This window comes from Aquila chrysaetos, chromosome 11, assembly GCF_900496995.4.
Source record: "Aquila chrysaetos chrysaetos chromosome 11, bAquChr1.4, whole genome shotgun sequence".
Taxonomy (NCBI): Eukaryota; Metazoa; Chordata; class Aves; order Accipitriformes; family Accipitridae; genus Aquila; species Aquila chrysaetos.
In genome coordinates, this window is record NC_044014.1 from 1,678,633 (window position 1) to 1,705,664 (window position 27,032).

Consider the following 27,032-nt stretch of genomic DNA (forward strand, 5'->3'; position numbering starts at 1 on the left):
AACGCCCTTGCGAGAAACCAATACTTGTTCTTACTGATGCTAGAGATTCCCTACGCTCTGGTAATTTGTTTTTAAATTAAAAGAAACTATGGTTTAGAATATTGATGTATTTCTCAAATTTGTTTTGGTTTTCCCAGGTCACTCTATGCCAAGCAATAATTATTACTTACGTACTTTTTCTAATCAACTGGTTAGATAATCTACACAATAATTCCAGGTAGGCAGTCACTGGAGGGGTTTTAGCCTGTATTTCTTTGGTGCTCCCTAAAGGTAATAGCCCCATTCTCTGCCACGTAACACCTTTCACTACGGGGCAGGACAGAAGTTACGTTACCCTGTGCTGCAGCTCCTTCGGAGCTAATCTCTCAGTTAGTGCTGCCATCAGAGTAAGAAATATCAGTAGCAATTTATTTTCTTAATCTACATCAAAACCTTCCAAAACAGAAAGAATGAAATTAGATTTTTAGCACTCCAAGATCGTTCCAGCGTCAACAAGGAGAAAACCCCTGCTACTCTTGAAATTAATGTTTTCATTCTCTAGCAACCCCAGCATCCCAGTCAGGGAAAATAACAGAGGCATTAATATAAAATACACTACTTGACCAGAAGGAAAGCATTTCAAAATTATGTAGAAAAGTGTCTCAAAGGGCACACTGTGATAAAATATATATATGGTTAAAAATGAATCGTACTTTAATATGTTAACCAGAAACAGCAAAATCAATAACAGCAATTTAAGTTTGCAACCAAGAGAAAAAGACATGGTTGAGTGAATGTTCAGAATGCTCCACTTGCTGCTCAGTGTGCTTCATTAGGTATTTCTATATGCTGGATTTGAGTAGATACAAGAAACAGAATTTCAAATGGACAGTAAGAATCCAGAGCTGTGCTGACCCTTTGATCAACTTTGCTCAGCCCATAGCTACTCAACATCATTTTTTAAAGGTGAACAGTGTACCAGACCAGAAGCACTTTTTTTGGTCATCTATTTAGTTTGATGCCACCTCGTTTTACCACCTTTCAGAACTGGACATGTTAAGATACTGTGTTTCACATCTTCCTCTTTTTTTTTTTTTTTTTAAACAGTTAGCTTATAAATATTTTTGTTTTAAATTCAGAATGGCAATACAGGCCCTGCACTCCTCTTTCTTGAGTACACTTAAGGTATTTCATTGCAACACAGAGAAATTATCAATTGCCTTCCATCTTTTTAAGCCCTGTCACTTAAGGCAAAGAGATGACTTCTTTGTGTGAACCACTGTCCGTTCTCCTGCTGTCCCCAATGCTCAGCTCACTGTGTCTTCGTTAGAGGTGTACTATCATAGTCACCTTCTCGCTGTATCTCATTGCCTTCCCCTGCATTGGTTTTCACCTTACTATTTAAATAGAGCTACTCGAGATAAATGCTAGCAGAGCAACATGATCTAAATTTGCCATCAACTTTTGAACCCAGACTCTAGTTAACATGTTCCATCAGAAAACAGTCATAGCTTTTTCTTGATATCCAATGCATCATTATTTTTTAAACAGCCTCAGAGAGAGTTGCACGAAGTCAATTCTCCAAAGAGGCCAACAGGAACATAAAGATGATGTTACTTTTTCATGGGCTAGGCTGGGAAGAACTAATTCCTTTGTGATAGAAAGTTTCTAACCCTTGCAGAATATGAAGAAAGAAGAAGGTATTTCCATAATTAAATAGCACAAACGCCAGCTGATACAGAGGCTATCCCTCAACAGTCTGAAATAAATTCCTGCTTAACCAAAGTAATCACCCCTGACTTCAGAGAAAGCCAAACACTTGGAGAAATAGCATGAAAGGTAGAGCTGACTTTCTTGCAAATTTCAGTAAAACCAGGCCTCAAAGGGGAAGTTACTCACTGGGAACAATTATGCCGTGGTGTTTGATTCCACAAAAAGGCACAGCAGCACTGGCGAGCTGAAAAGGCCAGATCAACAATGTGGAACAACTAAGGCTACATTATTTGCTGAGTATCTTAGAAGTGCACGAGAGAGAAGTGACAAATTTACTACTTGTATTTCAAGGCATGAGTGGCAGGGCCATTGCTTCCTTACTCCCAGCATTTTCTATTATCTTATAGCTTTCCTCAGCTGAAGTAAATGCTCTTCTCCAAAAGCACTAACAGAAGACAACTGAAAGCAAGTTTCTTAATACTACTGTCATCTTATCCACTTACCAAAGACTTGTTAAAAACTAAGCGTTCCCCAAGCATCTTTGCCCAAGAGCAGATAGAGCCACTATTGATAGTATCTTTGATAACTTAAAACTAGCTCGAAGCCCAAAAGTTGAAGTTGGAGCAGTACAAAGGAAACAGAACTTAGCTAGGCACCGTTAGCTCTGATGAAAAAAGTTGCCATGAGTTAAAGGCAGATGGACAGGACAAGCCTTCTAGTAATGCTTTGGTTGGCTCTGAGTCAGTAACTTATTCCTTGGTTTTTTGGATTCATACCCGTATCACTGGCAGCTTGCAATGCCTGAAGACCTGCCGCTCAGACTTAGTGTGTATTATCATCTTAAAGGGCTTGATTGTGGGGTAGAGCAGAGGTCCATTCTTGCACACATCCATTACTAAACACTAACGAAATAGCTTCAAAGAGGCTAACTTTTTGCACTACGTGAAAACTTACTTTCCCTTTTACTACTGCTACAGTCTGTTAGGACACAGCCAGGTCAACACATGATCCACCAACCTGGTCTTCTCATCCAGCACCTTCCCAGCCTTGCAATGCTAATGATGCAATGCACTTCCATAAAACTCGATGGTAGAGGCCAATGTTAGAAAAAGCAAAATGTCAGAAGGCCATCAGTGAGCTTTGTAAAAAACCAACAGCATATTCCAAAACCTGTTTTTGCAGGGAACAAGACAAACAGACATCCCAGAAGCAGCTGAGGTGCCACAGAAAATAAAAGGCCAAGACACAAGAAACAGTGTCATTTAAATACCTTTACGAAATGATGCTATGTTTTTGAAATGGTATGCAGAAAAATGTTTATAAAGACTAGCTATAAAGCATTTAAGGAGATACAAAGGAAGAAAGAGTATCACATGAAATGGACTCGACAGGGAGGAAACACATTTAATTACTGCTGCAATAACGGAATGCACAATGATCCAAACCATCTTCTTGGTCTATTCATTCAGTGGGGTGTTTTCATCTTTCTACTTGTCCTTTGTACTTTTTTCTTTCTTTTTATCATAGCACCTGTGTTATCACAACTCCCTGTGATACACATCTTGGTTTTTAAAAAGTCTAGGTTAAAGAATGAAGTACTACAATATTCAAAGATCCCTTCAGTAAATCTTATTGGCAATTATGAAGCAATGATAAGTTGAATACTTGCCTAAGTAATACCCATCTTAGCAAGAACTGCAGAATCAGCTACAAAGATTAGATTTTTAAAAACACCCTTGCTTGGCTTTTAAAGTAGAAAACTGTCCAGACTAAACCTCTAATGGAAATTCCCCAAAGTCACCTCACGTTCTTTTAGGAGAGGAACAATTTCCAAACTTCTGTTGTTCAGTCAACAAGTTACAGATCTGGGATATCAATATTGGCAATTACTGCCCACAGCCTGACACGTTCCTCTTCTTCACAGTGTAAATATCTCACAGAAGGGATCGGATGTGTATCTTTTTTGCACAAACTCCTCATTAAAGTCCTTAATTCTCTCTGTGACTTACTCATGTTACTGACAATTACTCCTGACAATGATACATGTCCTGTTGACCTCATGTGCACTGAGAAACAAGATATATTCTGCACATAAATAGCCTTTCAGTTCTCTAAGGTAAATTCAAGTCATTACAAAGAGAGTCTAGATAACTGATCACGAACCAGAGACACCTCAAAGTGCCTGATCAACCCTATCAAGGCCAACGTTAAGCATTTGCCAACATGGCAGCAGTTTTATGGCTGAAGGTGTCCCCTAGCAGTAGAGCACTAGCAACAAAATTTCAGTCCCTTGCTCACATCTACTGGGAGAAGAGTGCCTCAATCACAGTCCTCTACTTTTTAGCAAATTCATTTAATTGCTGCTTTCTCTACAGATACTTTTTTCCCCAGAGATTCAAGTGAAGCTGCTGGTCAGAAGCACTGTCAATTCAAACCAAATTCTTCTCGATTCAAACCTTCCTTCTCGAGTAAATCTGTCCAGCTGAGTGATGCATCTTTCCCAACTGTCTTTATGGTAGGAACAATAAAAATGATCAGATGTCAGCAGACATGTACTCTGTAGTATTTCACTAGAATTTCTACAGTTTTACCCAGTTTAATAGGAAAGAAAAGCATTCAAAGATGACTCAATAGTCCCTGGAGGTACTCCAGAACCTACAAAGTCTAAAGCAAATTAAAAGTGATTTTACATACTTGGGCACAGCATGTTCTGAGGATGGTTATGTCTTACACCTGCATATACAGATAATCATTAAAAGAACCAAGATACTGTGGTCATACAGAATTCAGTAATGTATAAAATAAGGATTGAGGTGAAACAGTAAGAGATGTAGCATCTGGCCTCTCCTCACCGAGGAGACATCCTGCTCAGTAGTAATAACACCTCTTTTCTGCAAGCAGGCTCAGTGGCAGCAAGACCTGCATGTGTAGTTCATGTTGATATTATCGATGCATTAGAATGACAGCACACGGAAAAGTGCCTGATCCCAACCACAGCAGCTTCACACATTCCCCTTTTATTTTGAGGACACTAACCTCGGTCAGGTGCCAGCTGGCAAATACCATACTCCTCTCTATCAGCTTTTCTGTGGGTGCTTTTTTTTTTTTTTTTAAATAATCCTTTGAAATGTTTTTAAAAAATATGTAAGCCCCATTTTTAAAGTAACACAGACCCCAAATCACATCTGCCTTTCATAGCGGTATTACTTACCAAAGCTTTTTGTTCCACACATCTTGACACTATCCATAGACCTATGAATCAAGTATAATTAGCTTTTATTCTAAAAAGAAACAGGTGCTTTTCAGTTTATTACTTCATGGCCTCCCACGCTACAGAATCTGACGTAGGAAAAGTTAGATTTATTATGTGCTCAGGAATTATTCCACTATATTAAATACCAATATAAAGTGATCTCGTTGGAGACTGCATTATCATACAAGCACTTCAGCATCTGCATGATGCAATGTATTCCAGACCCTTAGAGAGGTAAATAATTGATAGGAAATGACTCATTTTTCATCTTTGCAGCTTTTTTAAATCCTTTTTTAATGTACATCAGAGCATTCCTAGGACACCACAGTGCTAAAGTTTTGTTCAGGCAACTCACTTATCAGCACTGTGGCAAAAAATGTATCACACGCTGGATATTTTGATGGGTGCTTAGCAACATGGTCAAAGATAGCTTTATTATTGTGGTATTTTGCAGAATTACTATGTACCTAATATTCAATTTCCTGCTTTGTTAATGTACATGTGCCAAATCAGGAAATTACTTGCAAAGCTCTTTGATGAGAGAAAGTCTACTGTCAACTAGGACACTGTATGAGTACCAAGATACAACATACAGCGAAAGCAGATCCTCTGGTTTGGGGCAATATTGAGGTTCTGGAGGACACTGCAAATTTTGCAGATAATTGCAAAAAAAATCAGAAAATGGTAAGATTTTCTTCTGCTGCTTTCTCATTGCCTTTCTTGTTTGATGTTCTAATCTCTGGTTACTATGTAGTAAGTATCTAAAAGAAAAAGATAAAAACCACAAAAAGCAGAAAATAAACAACAAACCACCAAAAAAACCCCACAAACAGAAGTAGTGAAGAAAAATAAGTTAGAAAGGTAAAAGAAGAGGTGAGACAAGACTGAAGGCCACGTGAGAGAGAAACTGAGGGAAGTGACTGATCAGATTTCCTTTGTGGTAGTTTTAGGAAGAAAAAAAAAAAAAGTGTTGTATAAAGGATCAACCAGACTATCTGCACTTCTGATCAAGCTACCCTTCAGAGAGACTACAGAAAAAAATCATGCCATTAGCAATTCACTCTGTGCTCTGTAGGAAACCTAATTACATACGCTGCTCCAAAGCAAGCTCTCTCTCCGCCCATCATAACCAACGAGCTCTGAATCTCCTCCTTGCGTGCAGCCCTTTTTCTAGAAATTGGTGCATGTGGCATGATTTACACTACACCCACAGTGACTCCCTGCGGCCCTTTGAAATGCACATAAATCAGCTCAGCCCTGTTTTCTTGCTTCAAGAGTAATAATTTTGCTCCTATAAAGTTCATAAAATCTAATTGTGGGGGAAAAAAAGGGTACCCACATCACCAAAATGTTGGCTTTTTGAATGACAATTAGCAACCATGCATTAAAGTCCCATCTTCTTTACATGCTAACACAACATCTTGCCAATTAACTTGATCTGATACAGCTTTTTCATTACGGTTTCTCAGGACTTTCCTCCTGTTTCTATTTCTCTCCCATTTCCATTCTTTTCCTGAGTCTTTCCCACTGCTGTGCAGCACATCGGAGGCCACTGAAGAGCCCCAGATCTCAAGCTGACAGGAGGGATATCTCCTCTGTACCGCTGTTGCCATCCCAGGGCTTTGAATTGCTAAGAGCTAGTCAGCTCCCACCCAAGGATTTACAGTCCAGCAGGTATTCCCCTGCACATACGTTTCCCTCTGCCCTTTGCTGAGTGTTTCTGAGCAGAATGGATGCAGAAGAGGCAAACCCTTTCTGACAAGTCACCAGCCCCTCCTGCCTGGCCCTGTGGACAACTTAAAGCTACTCTCTCCTCCTACAGCCCTTGCTGAACTCCCCTGGTGAGAAGGATGAGGATATATGTGCAGGTGAGGACAACTGTGTTTCTTGTTACTCTGCCCTTCTCCCTCCAGGTAAGTAAAATGCCTTATCCCTAAAGCCCCTGGGGGTCTTCAGAAGTCTCCAAGGGAGACACACAGAGCAGTAATAAATGAGCAGGGATCAAATACCAAAAAGCTCTGAACGCACTGCTACATGATTTGGTCATCGTTCGTACCTGACACTCGATTCCTTCACTTCTCTATTCCAAGCCTTATATCAGGAATTAAGTGCAAATGTGCATGGATCTCAGGAATTGCAGTAGCTCCCTATGCCACTTTTCCTCAATGCAGAAGCTATGTAATTGTTCACTAGAAATTAAAATCAATTAATGGACAGCAGTGCGTGAGGTATTTTTGTGTTTTCTTGAAGTTAGAGGACTTAGTCCCTCTGAGCAGAAATGAAGAATAAATAGAACTGGAATTAAATCTCTCAGACTATTAGACAAATGAAAATTCTTTCTCTGCTGTCAGCTTCTCTGGCCTTTCATCAAGTACTGTCAAATACAGCAGCACGCCTTGCATACCTGATGCAAAGTCCCCACTGCTCAGAACGAACCTGAAGCAACAGAGAGGCAAAGCTGGGCAGTTAGGCTGGTTAGGTCTGGCTTGCAATATTCCTAGGACTTCTGTACTCTACCATGAGGTCTATTCGCATGTTTTCAACCCAAATGAGAAATTATACATTTGTCAGCTTTATGAATCAGAGCTACCATAGATAATCTATTTTGTTCCCACAATACATCTTTCTTCTAAATAAGAAACTGTTCATCAGTCTACCTCTAAAATCAGATCTACTTCTCTCTCTATTGGAGAAAGAAGACAGATTACTCATAATGGTGTCTTGTATCCTATTACAAAAGCCCCGGGAGATGTGAAATGAACAGAGCTATATGTAACCAAAGAACGCATGGAGTAGGTTCACCAAGTTGAAAAGAATTATAAAGAGACTTCATGATTTATAAAATGATACGACTGTAAGGCAAAAGAAGAAAGTTAAGCCACGAAATGAAGACACGTCTAGTTAGGATGAATTTAATTTAATTTTCCTGTCTTCTAATGATTGGGAATACCTAAAGAGTCTTTGATAAGGATGACATGTCCCACCATCTAAGAAAAAAGGATAGGAAGGAAATGCAAAACAGAAAGAGAGAGATGAAATCCAAACAGACCAGGATCAAGCGCTCAGTGACAAGAGATCACCTGCCCCATAGGGAACACCCAGTTCAACCAGTGGTACCAGTTACAAGCACAGGCAGAGCAAGGTTGGCACTCACATGTCTAGATGCCTTTATTCACCCACCTATACAGCATGAATCCAATCAAAGAAGGTGAACTCAGGGCCCTTCAAAAGCCAGAGGTAAAACTACTCCTTCTAGTAACTAACCAACATTTGTATTCTGTTCAGAAATTATGAGATTAGGATTCTTTTTAGATTTGTTTTTTCTTTTTTTTTTGCTATAGTTTGTCTTTTATTCTACTATTTTGCTTGCAGTTGAAAACAAACTATTGCCTATGCCTGTTCCTGCAAGGTAAAAAATACCTTTGAATCCTGTATGTGCCTGAAACTGCAAATAGCAGCAGGGGTCCGTGCCAAGGCAAGGGTCCCTCTGCACAGGGGAAGGCACGAGCAGGACATTACTGGTCAAAGTAAGGCTGCATATCAAGGGAGCAACATTTGAGAGCAAAAATAAAAGGAAACAGAATCAAAGCTGCCTCTCAAGAATCTGGCCTCAACAGGCTGTATATATAGTATGGAATGGAAAAGAATAGGTGGCTTTCAAGCCTGACTAAAAATAGTTTGCTCAAATTTCTTTCTAATGCCTTTAAAGATAGGAAGTGACAATGGAAATGAGAAATCAGGCTGCCCGTGCTCAAACCACAGAGCGGATGAGGTTGAAAGGGACTTGCGGAGATCACCTAGTCCAAATCACAGCATCACAGTAATATTTTTTTCTACATCTCAGGTGAACATGTATTTTCTCTTTCCCTTATAATAACACTTCCAGTTTTGAACCATAACTGCAAACTGATTGTTTCCCTCCCTCTACCCCCAATTTGGGCACAAGCTGACTCTTCTTTACTTGTTCCCTATAAGTGATTGGAGTGATGTTTGCTATGGTAATTTAACATCCTAAGTTCTATTTATAGTTTTAAAACCTATACACTTCTTTTAACTGTCTCCTTCCTTTCATTGACTGTGCTTTGTTGTTCATTTATTGTTGCAGGTGAAGCCTTCTCATATACATCCTATATTCATCTATTTAATAAAGTTTTGATTATGCCATTGTATTTAGTAACTTTTCCCTCCCCAATCATGTTTTAGAAAACTGCATTTTAGTGAGCTTCCTCAAATGTCTTTAATCACAAACAGAGAGTAGATGGGCAGTCTTCTGATATCAAAGTCCGGAATTTGGGATAACTTCCACAGCATCTCCAGCTCCATTTGCAGAATGGCATCACACAAGATGACAGATCCTTTTTTATGCCACGCAGGTGTGCTGGGGAGTCCCGAAGGTAAATGGATTACAGCGGATGCCATAATCCCTATCCCGTATTAATGCAGTGTTTTACCACTAGAAAGACCAGGGAGAACTCCGGCTGTTTATGCATTGCTTATCTCTAGAGCACTGCCTCGCAATATGTCAATTTTCATGCCAGTAAAACAAATCATTGAACCACGGAAGAGAATTCTGCATCCGGAAACAACACAAATCCTCTTTGGTAGTGCACCTTCAGTCCCCACACAATGACAGTTAATTCTTGCTGACTGTAGCAGCCGTCAGCTCCGAAAGCAGCAGCATCGGACTGCAATGATCAGACCATGGTTTCTAACCCCTCCTGCACGAACGGCTGCATCTGCTGCCTGCCACTGGGGCCAAGCACTTTCATGGGGGTTGGGCCTCCCTGATCAGCATCAGTGCAGGCCTAAAGCAAATAAAATGGCTCTTTCTCAAGGAGGTGATCTATGTAGGAACTACCCCATCTAAAGGTTTGACAGCAGTTGTCCAAAAAAGTAAAACAAGCTGAGAAATGCTCTCCATAGTCCCAAATGTTACATCTGACTCCAGCTGCCTCTACGTTTCTGAGGAAGGAAAAAAAACCTGCTTATACTTAGCTCTGGTTTTCCAAAAGTACTAGTGTTCAGTTTCTTGTGGCCTGATCTCAAACAATTACCAGATCCAGAGCCCTGCAGCCAGGCTTGCCACAACCCTCACCACTCAGTGCTGAAAGGAGAAAGGAATCACGCATTACTGCAAAACAGAAAACACACAGCAAGCTTGCAAGGGGGACCTTATCTCTCCTATCTCATTTTTAGGGAGATTTTGTGTCTTGGTTATTCAAATGGCAGGCAACTGGCTTTGTTTCTTGGAAACAGAAGAGTTTCTCAAAATAAGGAAGTTTAATCTTGGAGGTGATTCTTGCCAAATGCAAAAAAAGCTTTCTATTGATCCTATTGCTGTCAATGAAGGATTACTTCTTTATTACTATTTCATTTATTTCAACAGAACTTCTAGAACTAACTAAGAACATACAAAAAACTTGAACATTGCAAGAAACTTAAGACAACCTTAACCTCTTCTAGGATCCTAGTGCATTTGTGATGCACCCACACCTACAGATGGAAAACGTGTTAATATTGGCCTTTAGAAAGGCTCACAGCTCCTCTCTGCTCACCTTGGACATGGCAAGTGAAGCCAAGTGCTCGCTGCCTTTAAAGGATTCTGTTGGATTTTGCTTTTCAGTAGGATTTTTACCTAGGCAAGCATTAAGAACAGGGTATCCACTCAGTTCAGTTTCCTTCCGCAGATGAAAAAAAACCCTAATGCCCAATATTATTTCAGTACAGTATCTTCTGTTTACTTCCATTATGAATATTAGCTCACTGCAAACATAAATACACAGTAACACAAATATGCCGAGAATCATTGCATCTTCCAGACTAGTTTCAGTGAGTTGCCTAACAACGTTGTTTCTCCTTTAAACATCTTTATATTTTGGTACACTGATAAAACTCCCTTTCATTTATTCAGTCATGTCGCATACATTCTGCTTTGTGCACTTCTGCATATTTGCAACTGCACTAATCATCTCAGTCTATTCTCCTTTAGGCTTGAATGAGATGTTCTACATTAATCAGTTGATTGTTATTAACCCAGTTACATTGTATCTTTGCATAATGCTGCTCCATCTCTAAATCCATAGTCTAATCAGGTATTATGACATACGTTTAATTACAGTACTTGTGTGCTTCATAATAATCCTCTTATTAAGTGATTGGGGTTTTATGGTTTAAGCCTTACGAAATTTCAGCAAACCAAAGGATGGGAAGGCTGGTTTATGGGTCAGGATCAGGTACCTAACAGATAATGCTGCTCTGTATTGAAAAAAACAAACGAACAAACAAACTAAAAAACCCAAACCCACCACAACTCATGTATGATATTCCCAGAGGACAGAAAAACACCGCTCCCTCAGTCGTTTCTATACCCAGGCCAGAACAACCAAATGTCCACTTTGATTCTGCTAAGAACAAACATTTGGGGTTACTCACCTAAACAGCAGTCCAACCAATACTGCCCATGGTCAAAGACAAAGGCAAAAACTACACATTCACCTCCTCAATCTACCCCTGAAACAAAAGGGTCTGCGTGCCAGCAAGTCTGTACTTCCCTCTCACAGGAAAACACATCGGGCTTTGGAGACAAAGGCAAACCCCCAGGAGGCAAAGCCACCAGCAAGAGCCCAGAGCAAAGCCATGCAAACCAGCGGGCTCTGAGCTGGAAAGGGGGAGAACGCAACAAAAGACCATCCTCTGAAAGTAGGATAAATGTATATTCGTTTATCAACAGATACGCTTACTGTTGTCCAGAAGTGACTTACCACCACTGTGGGACCAGAGGACAGGAGGACTCCGGGGATGCTGAAGGAGGCAGGAGATACTGTCGTGAGGCTGCTCTCAGCAGTCTTTCCAAGCTCACGGAGATCAGGGGAGGTTCCCAATGGCTGGAGAAAAGCAGATATTGCTTCAACCCCAAACAGGGCAAACACCACCCCAGCCTCTGGGAAGACTGTAGATCTTCAAACCTTCACGTGCCTGGAAACAGCATCTGTGAAAGGCAAGAAGGGAACTGGGATCACTTTACCAAGGACAGACTGTGCCCAATGCTGATCAGCTGCTGGGATGAGATGACAGGATCTGTGGCAAGGTGTAAGGCAAGGGATGTCATTCATTTCAGTTACACCAGGACTTTTAAAACAGCCTGGGGAAAAGGAGGTGAAGGAGGGATCTAACAGCTACCTATAAAAGACAGTCATGGAGAAAACTCATCCAGAGGTGCTCAGCAAAAGAGCGGGTGGTAGCAATGCCAAGGTGCAATGAGGCAAGCTCCATCGAGGCCGAAGGGGAAAAAAAACCATCACAGGGAGGCTGGATAAACACTGGACCAGACTTCCCCTTGCAACACCCTGTGAAATCCCCATGCTTGAAGATGTCCCTCGTTCAACAAGGCAAGACCCTGAGGACCTGGTGACTCTGGCCAACCCCCGACTACGAACACAGCCTGTAGATTATGTTGCTGTAGCTACTACTGCCTCTATCCTTTTGGTGGCAAAGGAAACAAACACAGGTTTATTTTGCTTAGGTAGTAGAAAATCAGGTTTACCTCTTCCAGGACAAATCACTTAATGGGAGATGTTAAGAGCTGGGCTGTATCCATAAACAACAGTGTTTTCCCTCACACAAACTGAAACATGAATAACCAGTGCTAAAACAAATCCATAGTGAACTGGGAAGATAAGCCACGTTGTTCACCAGCAAGCAATGCCCTCCAGAAAGTGGCATGTACTGGAAATTAATAAACACAAGAAGAAAAATAATATAAACTAACTAAATCATAAAGGAACAACAACAAAAAAAAAAAAGGTTCAGCCACAGGTCAAAGCATCACCTTCCCACCACTGAAGTCTGGCCATAAACTACCCATAAACACAAATAGTCCTGTTTAACTCAGTGGTTAGCTCAAATACTTGAAGACGTGTGGTCACCTAACTGCAGCCAAGATCGGGTTGGACATGTGTTTTCTTCCCTTCTTTTACCTGAATTTTGATCTCATTATGTAAATTTTAAAGCACATGTGCAACTTCAGTCAAATAAACACCTCTATTGATTTGGGTGGTTATTCCTCAGCACAAAGTTACACATCTGAATGAGTTTCTAGGGTCATAATCTTAAATATTTGAACCAAATAAACCTCTTCCTATACATCTTTCCATGGTATTCAGACATACTTGTGAAAAGCCCAAATTAAATCTGTAGTTTGTTCACATTTTTAGAAGAACATAGCTTAAAATATGCACAGCTGTTTGCAGAATTTTGGCATATACAGACAGTCATAATATAGTGATATATTTTTTTATTTTATTCCTCATACCACAGGGTAAAGTGAAAATATATTTAAACTGTCATCCCAATTGTTTTTTGTTTTTTTTTTTTTTACTGTAGACATCCCATAAAGATCATTTATAGAAGCAGACTATTCTGTTAGTGTGTGCTTTAAATATTTTATTTTTCATTTTATTACCTGCAGGTCTAATCAGACTTTTCATAGTGTAGAGTCTGATAACAAATAATTTAGCTACCAGACATCTTTAGTCCCAAAAAAATGATTTTAAGAAAGTGCACAGTGACACATTAAAAATGTAGTTTACAGAAAAATTATCTTTATAAGTTTTTTTTTGTAAAACATGCAGTTGCTGTATATACACAAAAAATATGCTATACTTGGAAAAAGGATTTGCAGTATCTACATGAGCTTTCTTGGAATCATTAATGTATTTTAATAACCACTGCCACATTAACCATAGGCACACTATACAATGTAGATACTGCTTAATTATTAACATGCTTACAACACATTTGCAAATAATGAGCTAATTACTACAATTATGTGTTTTTCAATCATCTGAAACGGCTCAGCTCCATTTCAGGCACGGGGGGAAGATGTGCCCTCGTTGGCTGCATGCTCTGCACCTTGGGTACGGGTTCGGTGATGGGACCCAAGGTGACCCCCAGCCCCAGGGGCCACCAGCAAAGCCACGTGGATGGGCAGTGGGTACCACACACTGCCGGTGACCGACACAGCTGGTAGGAGCTTGCTCAGATGCCTGGGACAGCGGGCAGCTCCGTGGCACATTCGGGAGCAGGTCTCTGCTCATGCGCAATCCCGGCAAAAGCGGCATCGAAGCCTCCATTTCCCAGGCTGCTGTTTATTTTTGTTGACTATCGATTTTATGTCAGAAGTTAGTAGGATTCGATTTTAACTGATTGTCTAGTCATTCATGCCAGCTTTAAATTATTAACGAGCATCACGTCTCAGTCACCTGTTTGCAGTACTCCAATGCCTCAGAAGTGACTGGCTTCAATACATAAATACCAGAATGGCTGAATACAGAAAGTGAAATATTTTGCTGTGGTGGCTCACTGTGAAACTTTGCTACACCTGGACTGCTGCAGGATGAAGAAACCCTAGGCTACTATAAATAAGCAAGATATAGCACAGGTAGAGGTGGGTTTCCCATCCTTTGAACTCTGCCATTTTGTCCTGCAGGCTGCTATGAAAAGGAGAGCTGTCACAAAATAGTAATAATAGATAAGGCTAGCCTGTAAGTGAGCCAGGTGTAAGAGACCCTCAGCAAACTTAAAGAGAAGTAGAGCAGACAGAGATTTGATTCACAAATAATCATGATTACTCATTATCTACTATTCCTTTTGCAGAGGGGGAAGAGGATGTTAAGTCAAACTGCTTTACTGTCAAACCAAGCAGGAAAAAATAAGCCTCAGGGTTTTATTACCAAATTTGAAATTACATATAATTAATATAATGTGCTCAAGTTGATTATAACCAATGGCAATTGATTTTGTCCAAGTTAGCATCTGCTTCACACTATATCCACTACATGTATACGCTATGGACTATATAGTGCACTATATACATGTACACACAGACACACACACCTATATGCTCAGTGAAGATCCAAGTCTAAAAATCCAAGTCTAGAACTAGAAGAGAGAGCTTCCTCAGCCTCAGGTGCCAGAGACATAAGCCTCTCTGGCTTCAGTGTTTATTTCTTCTAAGCAATCTGCTCTACTACATATCTACGTTTCATGGCAAGGTTCATGGCTTAATATGAAGCCTTTTTTTGGCTTAGGTATAAAGAAAAATGTCACTGTTCATTAGGACAGAGAGGAAGCCAGGCTGTGTCAATGAAAAAAGTGACTAGTGCCCATCTCTTGTAGGGTTAATGCAATTTTAACACAGGTACCTCACTCAGTTTTAGAGTTTCCTTTAGGTCTCATCACTTGTCAGGAGCTCCTTTAACACAAGTCAAACAAAACAGAAAGAGAGTGATGTGACTTAACAGCCACTAAATGCTCCAAGTAGACATTTCCCCACCCTGAAGCACACCAAGGCCAGACCACATGCACAGGCTGCCCAAATCATCACTTCTCAGCAGAGGGGTGAAAAAAATCTAAACAGTAACATGAATTAGAAAGACAGCAGAAGGAACAATGGCATCTTCCTTTAGGAAGAAATGTTCATTTAATCCTAAGGAAGAAGAGCATACCAGCACAGCAACCTGGCTGCGTTTGTTGGGCATGGATGACCAACAGGGCAGTGATGCTGGAAGAGTACATCACACCCCGTTGTAGTTGAAATGCAACACAGATCTCACTTGAGAAGGTCTAGGGCTTCCAAAAACGTCAGCTTCAAGCATGTTGTAAGAACTAACAAGCATAAAATGAAATCCAGAGAAGCAGGAGAACTATCACATGCTATTTTGCAGGAGCACAGGGCAGAAACAAGTCAGATCCAGTAAGTGCCAACAGCTGATGAGGGGACACTGCCCAACATGGGCACAAAACATGAGTGAGCCGACACTAGGAGCCTCAAGTAGAAGAAGATAAAAATCTCAGTAGATAAGCGTTAGTAAGACAGCCATTAGGATTTGCTCTCAGGCTATTTCAAACTGATTCACTGCAGATAAAAAAAATTCCTGTAGATGACTCTGCTGTAAACAGCCCAGTAACATTTTATAATCTACAATAAACTGATCAATTAAAAACCCGTAGAAATGTAGAAGACGAGGAGCATTTGAAAGCATTGCCATTTATGTTAAGTAGCATAAAAGACCTCTTCGACTGAGGAACCTCAAAAGACATGGAAGATGAGATGACATTGGCCTGCTGAGGATGAAAAGATACTCTCTCATTTAACTCGTTCTCAGAGAGCATTTTCCAAAGAAAAGGAAGAATGAGGTAGAATATGGCACAGAAGGACAGAAGGGGTTACCGTACCAATTTATTCATGCGGCCCTGTAAAGTCTTGTAGTAAAACCAAGTGTCTTTATCTTTGTAGACCACAAGAGACACAAAGAAACCCCCAGGTCTAAAAATGATATTTTCTTCTCACCACTAAGATCAGTCCAGACTGACACATCCCATTCTGGATGACTAAAGGGCCAGAAATCTTATTACAGAGATAGTGACCAGGATTTTGCAAAGCTCTTGGGAAGAAAAAGGCTGGTAGATGCTGTAACTTAAAATGCCGTTCATAAGAGGGGAAAAAACCCTTTTGTGACACAAGGATACATCCTAATAACGGTTTATCCTTTTGAGGAAAGTAGGTAAATAAAAAGTTAGATGTAATAAACAACTTTTGTTCTCGGAACACGTAGTCAATTTTAGAAGAGTGAGCAAGGACAAGTCCAGAAGTTAGTTACATTTTCCTCTGAAACATCTGGCAATGGCTGCTGCTGTGGGAAGGATAAAGGGCCCACAAGTCTGGTCCAGCAGGGTGGGACATATACCCCTACCTTCCCATTTTGGTACTTCTACATCTCCTTGGTAAGATAACACTTTGGGGGGGAAAAAAAAAATTCATTTATTGAAAAATCAGGTCTTTACATAGTACTCATAAAAGACAGTTTTCCAAAACAAATGGGATTTGACCACATTTCCAGCAACAGCACTTGATGCTGTTGCCTGCTCCCAGCCACTTAAACCTCCTTAGCCAGAAAACTTCCCAGAGCTTTCCCCCCTTCCTCTGGCTGCAGGAAACCTGCCCCCAGCAGCAATCCATCAGGAGGTCCCTGCCAGGGGCCAAATGCTATTTGTGAAACCAGAGGTGTGGGATGCGCGTGGCACCCGCAAAGCCAGCATTTAATGACAGATAATTTTCTACTATTGAGAATTTCATCGTGCCTCACAAAGAAACAGAATTATCTGAATTACAGAAACCAAATTTTCATTTTGATGCAAGGAAATAATAGGAAAGGAGATCTTAAAACTGGAGGCGGGGGGGGGGGGGGGGGGGGGAATATCAGTTGTGTCTCATAAAATTTAGAGGTTGAATTAAAAGGGGACAACTGCTGTGGTACATGTCTGTGTCAGCTCCTATCACCAGGGCTATTCGTTAGAGTACAGAATATTTAGTGAAATAGGAGTGTCCATCTCCTTGTGGCCCAGCAAGCTTCACAGCAACAGTTTGTGTCAAAAAAAAAAAAAAGCACTAAACTGACTTCAGATCAGGAGGAGTCATTAGGACCATGAGGTTAGGTAGTAAAAGGCTTGGGGTTTTACATGCAAAATATCCTTACCCACAAATTGAGGGTAATAATGACACCAAATGCAACAACTGGGAAGTGGGTTTTTTTCCTAAGTAATTTTCTTATTATTTTTATTGTTTTTATTAAGATGCACTGGGAAAAACATAGTTCAATCTAAAATAGGATTTTCATTAAATTCTCTGGTTCAATTCTTTTTAATGTTTAGGGCTAAATGCAGCAAATAGCCAGTAAATAGAGGATTTTTTTGTCCTGTTTTAAGCTATTAAATACAGTTTCATAAATTCCACAGAAATCTCTAGATTTTGCTTTCACATGAAAAGATAAAAACTGTCGCCACAAAATTACGTTCTGTCTGGGCTTGAAATTCAGGAAAAGGGTGAAACCACAAAGGCTGCAGTGGAAAGGGACAGAGGATGCCATCCTCACGCGAGATGCAGACAGCACATTGCCCATGATCTGGACTTCACTGGGTGGGAGCTTTCTACTCTTTAAATACATTTAAATTGGGCCTTTCATAAATTCTTCCTACTATGCTTGCTTGGAGCGCAGAAATAAAGACTTTGACTTTGCTTAATGAACAACAGTAATGTCAGGTTTCAAAAATGCAAACAAAATACCCTTTGCCTTCCCTGTCTGTTTTGACACAATGAACAGCCCAAGAAGGTGAAGCCAACTCCCAGCTCTCGAGGAGAGGAACAAACTGGCCTATTTTGGTTTTGTGGTTGGCCAAAGCACTGACATCTACTACCCAAATGCAAAGACTCTCCATGCCAAAGAACCAGCCCTTTTCCCTGCACAAGGCTCAAACTGCAAGACAGTGACACAGGCTCCAGCACTGTAATTAGTTCACAATTATTTTGTTGCATGTGCATCATTTTTTTTTTTTTAAAGTATTCCAAATAACCTAAAATCTGAATTCATTCCTGTGCTTCACCTGGAAGCCCCAGATATGACTGCAGTGCTGTATGCATCTGCAAGTGCAGTTGACACCATCAAATTTCAGCCAAGTGGTGGGTTAGTGAAATCCAGATCTCTATTACTCGGTGGAAAAAACAACACAGAGCAACATCTTTTTTACTTGAGAAATCAAGGTACTAAAATACCAGCTTTCCAACTAAAAGCACTGAAAAATCAAAGGTAATACAGAAATTACCACTGCCCATTAGGGTCTATAGTACCTAAGTGTCTCATTAAATAGATGCACACCTTGCACAGATTGAAAAACATGATTTAATCTGAGATTTCAGAAGAAGAGAAGAAATAAGAATTCTGGTAATGTACGACAGTGATTCTCTGTGTTTAAACCTGATGTTCCTATTTCACATTTTGATTCTCCCAAATGCCTATTGTGTTTTATTTATGTTTTTAAAATTAAGGTGAAGGTTTCACTAATGTGAAACCACATTTTTCCCCTCCCACAGTGGTTTTTTTTTTTTATTTACCCGTTCTACTTCAGAAAGCCACATCCCACAGTTCTCAGACGCACACCGCTCATCAGATGCTTCAACACACAGATCCAGTTCTTCCCTGGAGCTGGGAAAAACTTTTCAGGTGAAGATCTTTCATTTGGCAAAAGTTATTTAGGGCAGGCAAACCTGTTTAAAAATTCAAATTAGGTTATCAAATAGTTTTTAGCTAAAGAATTCAAAAACATTTCCTGAAATACAAAATTTTAGTGCTTGTTCTCAGAGCGACTGGAAATGAATTCTGGATAAAAGTTAAGTGAGGAAAAAAAGACACCTTTTAAGAAAAAACATTTTTTGAAAATTACCATTTCAGGGGATGAAATTGTGTTGCATTTGATCTGAAACTGAGGTCTGCTCAGTTACTTGGCTGTCCTCCTGAACAAAACCAACAGCTTATTCACCAAGTTCTGTCTTTGCACCCTCTTCACTGAACAGCTACATTATCGTAGCAAAGATGAGGACAAAAGAGATGTCAAAACCCAGGTAGATGCTTGTCATACTAGATATTTACCCTAACAAGACATCAGCCATTGCAAGCTTGAAATAGCTTTGCAAGCCATTCCTCTCAGAAACAAACAGCTCCACACACAATGTTACTGCTTTGTTTTCTATTAGCACCTTTGAAACACTCCAAACAGAGACCAAAAAAATGCATCACATGTTCATGCTCCCACCCTCAGGTAGGTAAGGCACAGCACCGGCACACCGTGCAAAATTATGTACTAGTTTTAGATGATTACTGCACAGTTCAAAACCAGGAATATTGGCAAAATTTCTACTCAATTCTTTTGGTCACCTCCCACATTTCAGGAGTTTCAGATGGGACTTTGCAAAGCCCTGCCACTCATGAGCCTGAATTCCCTGCTAAGTAGTGAAGGAGCTTTTGTCACGCTCTAAACTTATGACTTGTTTCATATGGAAAAGTAATTCATCTGTTGGACTAAGAGACATTACAGTAATCCTTCCCTGTCCACAGGCCAACTTCTCTTTAGTTGCACTTTGAATTCTTGGAAATCAAATTAAGGCGTTTTATAAAATAAAGGAATTTTATTATCAAATATGTTGGACATTTGAAATAAAACAATGATCTACCAGTTTGTAATCTTCAGCGACTTCAGCAGTGCTTTGTCACGCTCCTGACGACTAAGGTAAATCAGGACTTCCATCACCTCCCTCTGCATAACCTCCATGCACACACTCCCATATTTGCTCTTCTTTTCCTTTCCCTGTATCCATCATGTCACGAAAAAGCTTCCTATGCTCCCATTTCCACAGCATTTTAACAGGGAACAGCAGCCCTTGTTCACCCATCTTATTCTAAGCCATTTCCCCCTTCACAAGTTTTCTTGTAAGCAGTCTCCACATCCATTGTTGCCCCAACACAGATGACTCACAATTCCAGTAAAACCCATGTATTTTTAATCACAAGAGATATGAACCAATTAATGGATGTGATTTCTTAAGTTCCTCTGTATCATAAATCAGCAGGATTTTGTTTGATACCAGAACTAAGCGAAAACCCTGGACCAATAACAAACTGGTACAGCATGTGAAAAGCTGGAAATTAAAGGAAAAAAAAAAAAAAAAAAAAGAAAAGAGGCGGGAGAACACTCTCTGAATTTCTACATGTATAACTTAACCCAGCCAAGAAAACAGTATAATGCAGCCTCCCGGATGGAAGAAAGCCATATGCAGTATTTCATCCCATGCATGCAGTTGACACCACAGATGATGTTTCAGCCACAAGATCACCACCAGCTCATAACCCCTTTTATCTCCTCACAGCCCAAGCACGCACGAGAAGATAAACCTAGCAGACAGGCTGCGTGGAACATGCAGGTGATTTCTTACTGAATAAAAAGGTAGGAAAGACCATGGTCTTGGTCACTCTGATAACACGCTGTCTTACAGGTAGAACGTGAAGTGTTAATTATCTCGACTTTGGTTTCTTTCTTTGCTGAGACAGACTCAGCGAAGGCTCAGACATGAGCTCCAGGTCACTTCATTCTGTGCCTGCCATGACAGACTCCCCATCCATGACCACAGCCATCAAGACCCAGTGACCGAAAGCTTATCATTCCCATAGGATTAGTCTATGTTTCCTCTGCTTAAATTAAAATATGGATGGTCAGAAGCCATGAGATACCTTTAAACATGAACATTCAGAATGAGAACAAGTGAGAAGCTGACTTTTAGGATCACACAGTCTCTTCATATTTATGAATTTCCCAGCAATGCTTTAAAAAGAGTACCTTGCCAGCACTTCCAGAATGCAGAATTCTCAAACGATACCCCAAAACCAGCAATGAAGGGGATCTGCGTCTCCTTTGTTTGTCAAGAGCCTTTCGCAAGGCAAAAGAGAGGTAATCTAAAGGAGGACTGGGAGATATGACCTGTTCATATACTCCAAAGGCATTTGATAAAGTTCCTGCCTAGCTAGAGGCTGTAGAGGAAACACTGTTACCACCGGTGAACAATAAAGTCTTGTCATGGATTAAAACAAGTTAAGAGATAGGAAAAAGAATAGAAATAAATGGCCAATTCTCAGCATGGAGAAAGGTTAATAGTGTAGTGCCCTAAGGATCGGTCTTCGGGCTGGTGTTTTTCAAAATATTCATTAACAGCCTGCAAGAGGTGGTGAATAGCAAGGCAGCAAGCATGCCTAACAAAATTGTTTTAGGTCAGTCACAAGGTGGGGAGGCTGGGAAGGAGCAACCATCAGTGCACAAATGCACACTGAGCAACCCAGGCCCTGCTCCCCAAATGCAGCAGTGGGGAAATGGCACAGAGACATCAGAGAGCCTGGTATTGCCAGGTAGTTGTAAACACCCAAGAAAAGCAGCCAAAAGTCCTGTAAGAACTCACCTAATGCTATACCTGATATAATGCCAAACATCTGCTAAGGTCCAGGAGTAATCAAAATGAACAGCGAAAAGAAAAAACTCTAGACACACAAAAACATTATACAAAACATCTCCCCAACTTATTATCATCAAGATTATTTTTTTTTAATAAGATGACAAAATAAAGCTAGCAGAAACAAAACTATTTTGAAATATCACAATATCCTTAGAATAGTCCATCTCCACTTCCACATCTCTTTGACCTTTTTTGCCCACTTGGTCCTCTCTGGTCCTTACAAGCACCTTACAGCATATCCAAAAGTTGTCCTTGGAAATCACCCACATTTCCAGCATTTAGAGCTCATGGCATTTTCTCCTTTATCTGCATTAGTGGCATCACTCTGATTAAATAAAGGCAGAACATTATTCATAGGCATAGAAAGTGCAAGGAACATTTGATGATAAAATACTATAGTTTGATCTGAGATTCATTGCTGCTCACCAAGCCTTAGATCAAGGGAAGAAGCCACCTCCCAGGAACAAACAGTGGGAACAAAAATATCGCAAGAAACTAGTGGGAATTAGTACAAGAATAGGTATTCACCCAGGGAGGTAATTTGCAGCAAGAGCCTCTTAGGTGTCGGGGGCAAAGGAGGTCAGTTCATTCTCAATAAATCTTCATTCCTAAGGAAGAAACATTGCAAAAAAGTATGCATGCACGTGGCCAGACCAATGAACTATTGTTATTAATACCCACAGGGTGACTGATGTCTTCAAAACACTTGCATACCCACCTTCAAAATATTATCAGAGTACCTCAGTACACACAGGAGGAACAAAACGCGATCGTCACAGGTAAGAGAGAGACACGGATTTTGTTAGGAAGTAGGTGCCTAAAGAAAGGAGTCGGATACTCAAATACACACAGGAGTTAAAAGCCACGCAGCTCACGTAATTCAGTGCTTTACAGAGCTGTCCAAGCCGGTTGTGAATAAGCCAGTACAGGGTACTGAGGGTCAAGTAGCCGGATCTCTGCTTTATCCTTAGAGCAATGCCACTCCATTTTGATATCCCTCCGGCTGGGATTACCCACATCCCACTATACACCCCTGTGCCCTAAAGCGACAGCAAATGACTGCTGCCTTGGAGCCGCTTGCAGCCGGCCGAGCACTGCCTTGGACTGACAGCCCGGCCCCCCGAACAACGAGGGATTTCAAGCAAAGATCCCCAAAATGACATACTAAGATGCCTCAAGGAACTCCCCATCTGCAGCTTGTAGATGGCTTCAAACCGCTCTCACCGCGGCCCCAGGTGAGAACGGCCAAGTATCAGCTCTACGACTGCTCCCCTGCTCTCCCTGCGCGGTGCGTCGGAGCATTACCAGCATCGAGACCGAGACCGCAACATTTCCGTTATTAACAACGCACCCCATACTGCTACCACAATCACGGGTAAAGTACATTTTCTGAGCTGGCCCTACTAACACCTCTTTACTTTGCTACACAGCACACCGATACGTGGCTGAAGTAGAAAGCGGTAGCAATTTAGGGGAGAGAGGATGAATGTCAGCTTTGACAGATTACTTTTTCAATTGGTTGTAGTAATCTTTTAAAAGGCCACTGACAAACTCCGAGCAGCATATGAACGCCATGTTCACCTGAAAATTAAGGGAAAGCTACTCAACACAAAGGGCCTGCATATCTGATGACTTATACCATGCAACGCAAACTTAGAAAGGCACAGGTTAATTCAGGTGTTTAGGAGAAATATCATTGTTCTTAATTACTTATAGAAATCAACTGAAACTTTGATATCCTGTTGGTACTGCATTTAATTTACAAGACAAAATATTATACTGTGGATGATTTTGCCATCGTTTTCAACTTATTCCTGTTACTTTACTAGATTGAATCCATCAACCAAAACTTTAATAAAGTCTTTTTCGGTTGGTTGGTGAGTAGGCAGATTACAGGCAGTGATTATTTCTCACTGATAAGAGACTATCAGCCCATTTCATCGACTGATTGGAAAGCCATTGGCAGCCTCTCCTGTTCCATCCCTTACTGCAATAATGCAATGAAACTAGTGTCCTACGCAATGCATGAGCAAAGCATATGAAGGTAGGAAAGAACTTTAATTCTAAAAATACAAATTTTTTTTTCTAAACAATTAAGCAGCACATGCCTATTTGCTTAAACGTAAGAATTTTAAAAGCATGTCCTTATGTGTAGGAGTATGAAAGACTTAATTATCTTTCCAGTTTTCCACTAAAGAGGCTATGATGAAGTGATTCTAGTAAATTCATTGGGAACTATTCAGCTGAGCACAAAATTAAAGCAGTATGCATAAATACTTCCAGAACTAGGTCATTAACCCATCAAGGATCCCTTTCCGCAAGGTTTGAAAATTGTTGGCAATCTTTTGGTCCAGAGGCTCTATCCTTTGTGTGGCACCGTGCGTGCCTCTGTGAGAGTTTTCTACAAGAGCTTCTCTTTCAGTTATCGTTCTCAGTACAAACATATGTAATTTGCCCAAAATTTGTTTTATATTTGCATTTTCTCAGTATCCTATAATCATCCTGGATGTCAGCAAGATGTACTAGTTGTTTATACGCAGTCTAAAATTTGCAAAGAATAATTAAGATGACATGGTTCGTTTCATAATGATGTTGCAATTTTGTCTTCTTGGAAACTAGTATTCTGTAATCTGCTTTCTTGGTTGCTTTCAGAGGCTGCATATGTGCACAGAATGCTGACACCGCTCTGCTTCTGTAAGAATAACATTGGAAAGAGCTCCCCAATGTAACCACCACCACCGTCGCATCATTCAGAAAGATCAGCAGCCAGTGCACTACAGCACTACCACCAAAGCCATAATATGAAATAATAATCAGCTTATTTTAAAGTGTCAAAACCCATCATATTTTGAATAATTTTCCTAAGAAAGATAGTTGCAAATGGTTGTGGAAAGCCAGACATTTGAAGGACAGGAACAATTCTACGTATATCTAGATGCAGGCACATGGTCTTAAAGCCACAAATATAATCCTTCCTCTACACATACTTCAAAAACTGCTTTAAAAATGATGTGTACATAATCTTCAATGCTATAACCATTCTAATTCTTAGTTGTGATGTATTTTTCATGCAAAGGGAAACACCACATGATTTTTGCCCTCTGTAGGTATAAGAAAGAATTTCCTACCATGTTTTTCCCGTTAAATGGCATCCTTATTGCCAGCAAATACTTGCATTAACACATTTCACAAGACACTGCTGGAAGTGAAGAATGCTGCTCTGAACTCTTCTAACTCCTCTCTGCTCCTCCAGTGCACAGAAGGCTCCATCTAGTGTTACAAACACATAATCCTGGGGAAAAGGAGGGGAGAGGAAAAAAGCCAGTTGATAATAATTGATATAGATTTTTAAGTTGTCCTGGCAAAATAACTGGACTTTCCTGCCCATGCTTGCTTTGCTATCCACCTGGAGGCTTAGAGTCTAGACTGAAAAGCAATGAAAACAAGTTAGAATAGGGAGCAGACTTTACTACACAGAGCTCTTCAGCCCCCTACCTAAACCCCTCACACATGTACAAACAATTGCATTTAATCATACAATAACAGGAAAGGAACTAAAATTTACACCAAGTGGGAATGGTGCCAGGAATTGGATTTTCACCCATTTTTGGCAGCATGGCCATGCTGTGGCTGCTCTCTCTCTCATCACATATTAGGGCTGTGGGGGTGTTAAGGATCACGGGTCTCCATCCAGAGACAGCTAACAGTGGATACTGTACCTTGAACCTGGAAGTCACATCATGGATAAAATGCGACACAGCATCTCCAGCCCAAATCAAACCAGCTGAGGACCAGGTCTTCCATCCTGACTCGCACGTAATGCCATTAATGCTGTTGCCATCGCTTAGTTACACTGAAAGTTGCACTGTAACCAGCTGTGTTTTTGAATACAATAGGTTTCTGTACAAAGCCAAGTTCTCGGACCGCAGTGCTGGGCAGGCAGACTGGCATCCTGAAAAAGCATGGCCCGGGGTTAAGCCAGCTCAGCTGACGGATTATCCCAGGCGCTGAGCAGGCAGAAATGCCAGACTGATTCTGCTGGGAGCCTGAACATCCCTTGGCTTATTTAAGAGTTTCAGTCTTCATGACAGCTTCAGTCAGCCTACTGTTAGGATTCTTAATTTCAACTGAAACTTCCAAGTTGTAAGAAAACCTGGTCTGCTCATCCTTCCTTCAGAAGTACAGTTGATGCTGCCAGGCTTTCAGAGCCACTCTGTTAACTGTGACACTGCTTGCACGGGGGCTGGTGTCACCACTCACCCAGGCCACGCTTGGGGTCTAGGAAGCCCCCCCTCAGGAGGCTCAGCGGAGGCCCCCAATTTCATTCCCTGCCTCGGTTTCCATTGCATCTGCTCCCTGGCCCCCTTGGCATGCAGCCGTCTGCCCCAGCCCTGCAGATGCCCCTTTCTGTCCCCCTTGTCCCCAGCTTTCCCCGCCTGCATCCCTCCATACTCTGCCGCACATCGCTGCTTCGTCTGCTGCCACCCCTCGAGCTAAGACTGTCTCATTAATCATTTACGTCTTTATTTCCAATATAACTGGGCATTGCGCAGCACTCCCCGAGGACAGCCATTTGGGGGATTTACCAGTCACTGTGGGCAGCTTTTATTGTTATTACTACCCAACATGTAAGCTTAAAAAAAGCTGAAAAGAGCCCAAGTTTGCCTTTGTAAACAGCTTCCTACCGTTTTAGCTTTAAATTAAAAAAAAAAACAAACAAAAAACCACCAAACAATATAGCAACATTTGAGAGAGCTCGCTGTAAACCTGGCAGCTGTACCAGATGATGTGCTGAGCTAACAAACTCCCGAGCGCCAGCAACCACCAGCTCCCGAACAACAAGCGCCCTCAAGCTGCACTTCAGCAGCCCATCACGGAGCACTTCGTTATATTCCCCCCCCCAAAGCCCCCCGGTGCCGCTCCGCGGTGCGCACCGCCGCCCCGCGGTAGGAGAACACCTTAGGGCTGGGGGTTTGGGTTTTGGGTTTTTGTTTGTTTGTTTGTTTTTTACCCAAATTCCATGCTTTTCAATATACTGACCAGGCTGCTCAGCTTTTGCATTCATGGCTACAGATTCACCTTTATCAAGTGGTCTAACTGGAGACAGACAAGGCAGCTTTCCAGCCAGAGCACTGGGGAAGCACATTGATCCCTGAATTACATTTAACCATTCACTATTTTACTAGTTTTAAATAT

General features: G+C 41.0%; 1 long non-coding RNA gene across 1 annotated transcript in view; it reads right to left on the bottom strand.

Moving 5' to 3' along the window:
• The window catches only part of LOC115348617, a 148,099-nt gene extending 122,258 nt beyond the window's left edge, over positions 1 to 25,841 (bottom strand). The window contains exon 1 of the long non-coding RNA XR_003925874.2: positions 25,556 to 25,841. This is a non-coding gene — a long non-coding RNA (uncharacterized LOC115348617). The remainder of the gene's footprint in view (positions 1 to 25,555) is intronic.
• Between the last annotated feature and the right edge of the window lie 1,191 nt (positions 25,842 to 27,032).